We start from the raw sequence: 9965 nt of genomic DNA, 5'->3' as shown, positions 1-9965 counted from the left end.
TTGAAATTCACATATTTTAAAACATATAGCTCTAATTTAACTACTTTTACTTATGTATGGCATAATCCATTCTTTCAATAATCTGTATTTTATATATTGTTCTATAAAGTGGGAACATGCGTTATGTCCAGTATGGATCTGGTGACTGCATATGTGATTGTCAATTAAACGAACATTAAGACTCACTGGTGATTTCACACACAGGAAGTTTTTTTTTTCTCTTCTAAAGCATCAGCTATTTGCCAAGTAACTGTGGAAAGACAAGGTGAAATAAGGAGAAATGTTAATTTCTTTCTCAAATTCACCGACTTCAGAAACCTTCACATTTACATAAGAGTTGTTTAACAATTTGTACTTGGGAAATTGTGAGTGTGACATTTTTCTACAAGCAGAAACATGCAAAAACAAAACTATTTTAGGCACACAGAAATTTTGCAGGGTATTTGTTTTTATAGAGCAGTCTATCACACATGCCATCACTTAGATAAGTGAAAAATTTGAACAAAGAGAAAGAAAGTTTAGGAAATAGTCTGTCCTTGGAGATGCCTAGATTTTCTTAAGCAGTCTGGCAATAACAATAGAAGCATCTTTTGAGTGAGAACTCCCCTGTAGCCATCACTGAGTTGTATCCTTTGTCATCTGCCCTACCAAACAAAATCCCCTAACAATTTTGTGAGCTAGAGAATAATGGTCCCACTTGACAGAGCAATACAAGCACAAATGGTTACATAAATTCCTTCTCTTTTCCAGGTAAATAAGTGGCTAAGTTGACACTGAAAACTCAGAACTGATTCCTGAAAGATTATGTTTTTGAAAGTCTATAGAAGCTGTAATTTCATTTACTAACATAAAAGATGCTACAATTAAAATTACTTTAATATAGATTAAATTACTCTAGACAGCAAAGATAGTGCCAAATCAAAGATGTAAAGTTACCAAAACAAAAAACAAAAAAACCCCAAAAACCCAACTATTTAAATGAGCTAAAGGTTTAGGGACACATTTAATTGAACAGAAGCCATTGCTTCATTTAAAACATATTATTCAAGCCAAGAGACAGGGCTTTCTGGTCAACCATTATAACCAAATGGGTTGAGCTCTAAGTAAAATTAAGACACTCTGTCTCAAAAAATTTGGAAATGACACACAAACTTTGACCTACACACACACTTGAGCACAACACACACACACACACACACACACACACACACACACACACACANAGAGAGAGAGAGAGAGAGAGAGAGAGAGAGAGAGAGAGAGAGAAAGATTGTTAGAATGAACAACAAAAAAGGGCTGAGACTCAAGCCCTGGTGGGCACTGACACTGAAAGAGTCTCAGGACTGAGAAGGAGCACATATTTGAGTGTCTATCCTGGGTGGTGTACTGAACTTAGCAACACAAGTACGGAATGGCCTTGAGGAAGAAAAACTGAGGCCACATCCTTGAGAGGTCCAGCTGGGAACTAGTCTAACGAGATAAGCAAATAGCAAAGCAAGAGAGGATAGAGTAGAGGGAAGCTTGGCAAGCAAAAGTCTTCAGAGTCATATATTTTGAACAGGATCAGGATAAGGACAGAAAATATCCCACGGAACGTGGCAAGTCAAAGCATGTTCAAATGCTTTCATTGGCATTCTGTAAAGAAAACCAAAATGTTCAAGGTGGCTGGTGAGTGACACTTACGCAATTAAAGAGGAAAGGTTATGAAAGTCCTATATGGAAGAGTCTCATACCATACCTTGTATGATAATTCAAAAATAAATAACCATCACCTTTCAAAAACAGGAGAGTAAACTATTCTTTCAAGACTTGACATGAAGAACCAGGAGATGGGATGAATTGAGGGCAACACCATTCTCATTGGTGTGGTGAAAGGTACACCACATATTTATCTGCTGGGGAAAGTTAATACAGAGATAGGATTTGAATGCACAGAGCAAGGGATGCTGCTTCATGAAGCAGATTTTCTCCTGAAGATTCGAGAGGGGGGTGTAGGAAAGAGACAGAGACAGAGAGACAGACACAGAGACACACAGAGATACAGAGAGAGACAGAGACAAAGAGAGTCAGAGACAAAGACAAACATACACAGAGAAAGAGAGAGTATATGGAAAGAACTGGCATAGGAATTACATTTGAAATTGAGGAGGGGTAATATCTAAATGAGAAAAGAGCATAGGAGAGTGAAGATGAATTCACTGGGCAGAAGATAATGGCATGTTTCCTAGGCACCTCTGTTTACTGTCCTTGAAGCAGTGCCCTTCCCCTCTGAGACTGAAGGGGTGCCGTTGTTTTAGATGATAGGCATACAGACTAGCTGCAGAACTGCACTTTTTATCTCAGTGTTTTGTTCAGTGTTTTATCCAAAAGGTACTTGTTTGTCACTTAGATGGGGCTCAAGGAAAACACTTGAATAGTCCCTGCACAGCCTTGATACCACGAACACCAGGGACCTCAGGATAGCTCCCAAACAGAAAACCACAAGAAATCATGTATTAGAACAGAAGTCAGAAGTCAGAGCTGAGAAAAATGCCAGTAAGGGAAACTGTAAATGCACCAATGCTGTAATAATGCTTCTTTGAACTACTAGAAGTTAATATCTCAGGAATGGGACATTACATCACCTTCCAGATCTTCTTCTGGTTTCTTATAATCAACTTCCTGTAAGCATGCCATGCCCTAAGCTCAACAACCAATCACCTTTTCAAGCCACTCATTGCTTTCCAGAAATATCTGAGAGAGGAACAGCAAAAAGAAGTCCAAGTCAATATGTAGAGAATGATAATAATCAAACACCCACTTTTCTGGGACAAGCACAGGAACAATTATCACTGTGGCTCCATTTACTGTCACAGATTTATGCATTATTTAAAGTGCTTAAAGGAGTGTGAAGTCATAATAGTTTTCCTTTTATTTTGAATTATTAATGCAGAAGGAAATAAAGACATTTGAGAGGTAGATCATCTTTGTAATAAACAAAAGACACTAATCTAAGTGTTCTTGTTTGAGTATAGCACATGACCGGTGGAAAAAAAATTAGGAACTGGTAAACTAAAGTGCAGGTAAAAAATAACGACTCAGCTTAGGTTCATAGACGATTATGAAACTAACTCTGAACTTTATATACTGCATCTTTTAAAACTGAGGCACCACTTATACTAGAACATTCACTAATTGTTTATTAATATACAGGTTCTCACTTATCCCAGGCTGGCCTTAAATTTTACATATATATATAATTTTAATCAATATAATAATATATAATATATTAATATTAATATATATCACCACAGTTGGCTTATGCAGTGCTGGGGGTTGCATCCAGGGCTTCAATAATTAAGAAGATATAATGAAAAAATAGATCCCAAATCACAATTGGTCCTCTCAGTCCTTTCTCTTTTTCTTTCTTATTCTCAATCTCTCTCTCTTCCCTCTTCTCTCTCTCTCTTCTCTCTTCTCTCTCTCTCTCTCTCTCTCTCTCTCTCTCTCTCTCTCTCTCTCTCTCTCTCTCTCTCTCCCCCAGTTGGAGACCAAACCCAAGGCCTTGCCCAAGCACAATCTTGGTTAGGAAATAACCCTTCCCTTCTCAGTCATTGATAGTGAGTGCAAAAGGAATCATCAAGGTTTTATAATGTTTGAATGGCATTTACTAAACATTACAGCCTGTGGTATAAAATACACATTCGGTCCAAGTGACTACTGACTTTTCATTTATATTGGCCAACAGAAAAATATGATAAATGACAAAAGTTTGCATCCATACAGATGATAGTATCTTTGCAAAATAGAACTAGACATCAACAACAACTACTACTGATAAAAACCTCTGTCTTAGTTATGGTTTCCATTGCTGAGAAGCGACACCATGACCAAGGCAACTCTTGTAAAGGAAAATGTTTAGTTGGGACTGGCTTCCAGGTTCAGAGTTTCAGGCCGTTATCATCCTGACAGGAAGCACTGCAGCCTCCAGGCAGACAGGGTGCTGGAGAAGAAGCCGAGTATATTCTACATCTTGATACGACTCTCTCCAGGAGAAGACTGACCATTCTGCACAGGGTGGGGTTTGGGCTGGAGGATCCCTCAGAGCCTGCTGACACAGTGACACACTTCCTCCAGCAAGACCACACCTCCCAGTAGCAGCGCTTCCCCTGGACCAAGCATACTTAAACCCACCACAACTCCAAAACTGGAAATTTAATAATGACACTTCTCACCAAGTATATAAAGGCACACACGAGAGGAGCATTTGAGTAGAATTATAATGCAATACATGCATGAAAGAATACAGATTTTTGAGACACGGCCGTTAGAGATAATTTTATATGTTAAAATGCCAACATGGTAAGAGAGGAAACATTTAACGTTAACTCTTCTCACAAAAAGAAAACAGTGAGGAAAGAGCAAATTGACCACAAAACAGGGATCAGGGCCTGAGGTGGACATGAACACCAGAAGATTAACAAAGCCCACTTCGTTTTTTCAAACAAAATTACTTGTTTATATGTCCTGTAGTGTGTTGAATGAGGAAAATAGAAGCTAAACGTTACTAATAGCAGCAATGAGAGATGGTTATGAGGCAGATCAGATGGATAGATAGATAGATAGATAGATAGATAGATAGATAGATAGATGATAGATAGATAGATATAGATTATAGATATATAGATATAATCAGGCATTCTGAGAAGATGGCTAAGCAATTACAGGGCTCCCAAGTGTAATTACAGCCTTGGAAGGTGGAGAAATGTGATCCCTGAGCAAGCCGCATAGTCTGACTCTGTTTATCTTGAGGCTCTGGGTTTGATTTAGAAACCCTGCTTCTAAACAATAGGGCAGAAGAGCAATGATTCCTAACATCAACTTCAGACCGTTGCACACATCTGCACCCATGCATACCCACATGCATACACACATGCATACACACCTCATATAACATACATATAAAAAGAAGGAAAAAAGTATTAGGAAATATTGTGAACAACATAAAGGTTCTATAGATGTAAATGGATATTTGACATTTTAAAGTAGATAAATTAAGATTTTGAATTTATTAAACCTTGCCAAATGAATCAAACCTACTGTATTTCTATATCTACTAAGAAAATGAATTCCAGATTTAAAAAAAACAAAACAAACAACAACAACAACAAAAAACCTTTGTATGTAGAAAATGCTACACCTAAGTAGATGCTGTGTGGGACTGTTAAAGGCAGCCCGGTTTCTGGTTGAGCGAGGTTTAAAACCCTGGGGACCCTGCAGATACCTCTTCAAGGACAGCAGGCATTTTGCCACACTCCTAGACACTAGGGTACTGACAAGAGGCGGCAGCTCTCCACTTCATAGGTCTGTGGCCATCAGTCGTGGTGAGGGCAATGCCCCAAGCCCTCCACAGGTAAAGGATGTAACCACTGATCACACAGCCTCAAGACAGAGCTCCATTTTAATGAGGTACCTAAAGGCCTGAAGGGCTTAGTCAATTAAGCTCTTCTTTGCAGACACTCCTTCCTGTGAAAAGTATTTGATCTCAGGCTCATCCTAAGAAAGTGGGGTATGGTTTTACTCAGCACAACTCTCCACCATGACAATAAATGCCTTAAAGCCATGGACCGTCAATGCTCCCAGCCATCCACTCGACCAAGCCAAGCCACTCCTCCCAGCTGGACCCAGCTGGACCTCTCCTCCCCTCTGGTCCCTGGGCTACGGCCAGCCTGCAGGGGGAAAAGGGGCAGCACTCCATTCTCAGCTCTTCTGTGGCTGGTGTCTGGGGTGCCCAAGAGTCTTAGAACCTGACGTCCCCGGTCTCCGTGCAGGTCCGGGACCCCGTGCCAACTCCTGCTGTCTGTGGGAACCTCAGATTGCTGCCCCTGGATCAGGGTCCTGAATGTTTTCATAGCCAGACACTTGTCCAGTGACTGTGTGGGGAACCAGCAGTCAAAAACTGCTTCACTGAGCGGCCCAAGCCCAGGGCAGATTCAGGCCACCTTTTTATTTTAATTTTCTTTATGTACATTTCAAATGCTATCCCGAGAGTTCCCTATACCCTCCTCCTGCCCCTGCTCCCCTACCCACCCACTCCCACTTCTTGGCCCTGGTGTTCCCCTGTACTGGAGCATATAAAGTTTGCAAGACCTAGGGGCCTCTCTTCCCAGTGATGGCCGACTAGGCCATCTTCTGCTACATATGCAGCTAGAGACATGAGCTCTGGGGGTACTGGTTAGTTCGTTTTGTTGTTCCACCCATAGGGTTGCAGATCCCTTCAGCGCCTCGGGTACTTTCTCTAGCTCCTTCATTGGGGGCCCTGTGTTCCATCCTATAGGTGACTGTGAGCATCCACTTCTGTGTTTGCCAGGCACTTGCATAGCCTCACAAGAGACAGCTATATCAGAATCCTTTGAGCAAAACCTTGCTGGCATATGCAATAGTGTCTGGGTTTGGTGGCTGATGATGGGATGGATCCCTGAGTGGGGTAGTTACAGAGACAAAGTTTGGAGCTAAGACAAAAGGATGGACTATTCAGACCACCTCTTAACCCACAGTGCTGATGAATTATAATCAAACACATTATACAATACTAATCTGGGAAAACTTCAAAATTGTAGAAGGAAGAAATGCATGATGTTTCTTTTTATGAATTTAGCATAATCCCAGTTTCAATTTTTGACAAAAAAAAACACACACACAAAAATAATAGGAAAATGTACGGGGCTTTCTTTCCTATGTCTATTCTACTCCGAATAATGACATGGAGACCTTTATCTTTATTTAATAACCTTCAGGCACTATAGCTGCCAAGAAAGGACAAAGATACATTTTCACAGTGTACAAAAACATCACTCCAACTGAAAAATCTTTTGTATGCTTTGAAAAAGTTCTTCAGTAATTATTAACCAATCCAATCAATCAGAACTAACAATAGCAATGCACAACGACAGAGCAAGGGTTATCTCAGAAAGGCAAGGTTTTCTACTAGCTTTTAAGTGGTCAGTGCAATTCACTGCAATAATGGTAAAAGTAGAAACACTGAAGAATCAATTGCCAGAGGTAGAAAAGGCATTTGATACAGGTCAGCACCCACTCATGATCTAAAAATATTAAAATCTTGCAGAAAATTGAGAACAGAAAAGATCCGGGCAGTAGTGGCGCACGCCTTTAATCCCTTCATTTGTTGTGAATGTGAAGTTGCATTATATTGTCTTCCTAAAACCAAGAAAGACACACATGTACTGAGTGCCTTTAGATTTTGAAGGTAGCATACACCATATCTGAACATCTATTTCACATTTTTTTTACTGTATTATTTCGAAGTTTATTGAAGCCAGAGGCTTCACAGAGGCAGGCGGATTTCTGAGTTTGAGGCCAGACCGGTCTACAGAGTGAGTTCTAGGACAGCCAGGGCTACACAGAGAAACCCTGTCTTGAAAAAGGAAAAAAGAAAAGAAAAGAAAAGAAAAGAAAAGAGAAAAGAAATTGTGTGTTGAACAGAGGTAGGTGTATTGATTATTTTTCTACTGCTGTGAAGAGATATCATGACTGAGGCAACTTATTAAAGAGAGCATTTAATTGGGGGCTGCTTACAGTTTCAGAGGGTTAATCCATGAGCATCATGGTGAAGAAGACAGCAAACAGGCAGACATAGTACTGAAACAGTGGCTACATCCTGATCCCCAAGTTGGAGAGAGAGAGAGAGAGAGAGAGAGAGAGAGAGAGAGAGAGAGAGAAGAGTGAAACTTCAGCAATTATTAACCAATCCAATCGGTCGAACTAACAATAGCAATGCACAACGACAGAGTTAAGGGTTAGCTCAGAAAGGCAAGGCTTTCTGTTAGCTTTTAAGTGATCAGTGCTGGGTCACAGAGCCCACCTCAACTTTCTCCAGAAAGGCCACACCTCCTAATCCTTCCCAAACACTTGCATCAACTAGGACCAAACACTGAAATATATGGGGGTCAGTCTCATTCAAACCACTGCAGTAAGAAAAACCTACTGTTAACACCAAATTAATGATAAAATGAAGACTTCCCCCTTTAAGGTGGAGGGGAGGAGATAAATGCTTACTTCACTCCTTTCTGCTTTGCAATGAACTAGGATTTTTATTCAACATAAGAAAGAAAACACAGAGAACAGGGAAGACACAACATTGCATGGCTAAGCATTATGACTGCCTATCTGCTTCAGGCTCTACAACGTCACTGTCTACCTCTGACCCTTTGAACATCACTGGGTTGTGTGGTCCAGTTGGCACTGTAGTTTGCATGGCATCCTAACTGTTATACAATGTGTTCCTGCTCTGGCTTCAATAAACATCGAAATAGTACAGTAAAAAATGTGAAATAGATGTTCAGATATGGTGTATGCTACCTTCAAAATCTAAAGGCACTCAGTACGTGTTGTGTGTCTTTCTTGGTTTTAGGAAGACAATATAATGCAACTTCTCGTTGGATGGGGAATATGGAAATTTCCCAGACTACTGGAATCCTAGAAATTTCCCTAAGGTAATATGACCACTTAGTTTTGTGAACTTTATTTCCTTCCCACTGACAAGCCAGTATTGTCCCAACATGTCTGTGTTATTTGCTAATTCTTACTCACCAGGTCCTATCATTTTTTTACTGGTTGAGATTTAGTATGTTCCAATCAAAATCTATCCTTATTTAGAAATAAAGTCACGGTGGACACAGTTGTTAAGATTCAAATACACTTAAGTAGGTGGATTCTCCTAATCCTGTAGGAATGGTGCCCTAAGACAGAGGTGAATTTGCACACAGGGAGAATCTCACATGAGATGAAGGCAGAGGTTAGAATGGTACAGGACAATGACGAGAACAGCAAACAGTGCAGAAAGCCAGCAGATCTAGAGGCTCTCTGCAAGCCATGCACACCCAGTCACTCCTGGACCCCCAAAACCCACTTTTTCCCCCCTGAGTTTTGTCCCTGTAATTTTCTTCCTGTTCTAGAATTTCATATAAGTGAGACAAAGTAGTGTATACTCTCGTTTCTTGCTTCTTTTGCTCAAATAGTGGATAACTCTTGCTTTCTCTAATAAACCATTTCCATCAAAGGGTGTATAACCAAACAGTCATCTACATAACCTGGTGACCCAATTATAGCATGGTTTCTTCATGAATATGGTGTGTACCTATATGGACAATACTTGAGTCTGATTTATTGTGTCACAGTCCAAGCAAAAGTTTGAGCATTAGCCAAAATTGCACTCCGTTCTTTGAGAAAAAGAATTTCCAGATGCTTTCGTGGGTACCACTTACTTAAGCACAGCGGACACATTTTCCCCTCTGACTGACTCATCAAGTTCATTGCCTTTCTCTCATCTCCCTATTGATAAACCTGTTACATCCTTCCATCTCTTGACTAGGAAACTTCCTCTCTCCCTCCCTGATGTCATGTACAGGATGTTTCTCCATCATTTGCAGCTGCATAAGTAGCCCCTTGCAAAAAAAGTTCCCATCACCCACATTCTACTGAGCTTCTGTTTCCTTACCTGCCTCAGATGCTGTCTAATATGCTAAGAAAACAGTAAAACAAGGCTATTATCCTAGTTTTGTGAACAGAAAGTAACTCCTCTGTGTGGCTTGATCCCTACCAAGAGCTGCATTGGGGAAAGCTAGAGCATGAGCTAGCCAAGAATTCCAAACTGTATCTCCTAGAGAACACGGCAAGCCTTCATATAAGCTGTGCCAATGTTTCCGAGTCCTGTCTCTCCTTGCCAGCTCTTCCCTTCCCTTCTGAGTCCTAACCTTTCTCAAGTCTTTCCCTACTCTGCATTTTAACACTGTACAACTCTGATAAGGAAGCTCTCGGGGGCCCTTGGCACATGCAAATAGGGGGACTGCAGCAAAGACCTTTAGAGCAAGGCCCTGCCATTCTCTGCAGATAACTGCTCTCTTCTGAGAGACAGGCTTTGGCCTACCACTTAGCTTTAGAAGAAACTGTATGCTTCATCACAGGCT

Source organism: Mus pahari, chromosome 21 (genome assembly GCF_900095145.1).
Source record: "Mus pahari chromosome 21, PAHARI_EIJ_v1.1, whole genome shotgun sequence".
NCBI classification, from domain to species: domain Eukaryota; kingdom Metazoa; phylum Chordata; class Mammalia; order Rodentia; family Muridae; genus Mus; species Mus pahari.
This window is presented reverse-complemented; position numbering follows the sequence as displayed.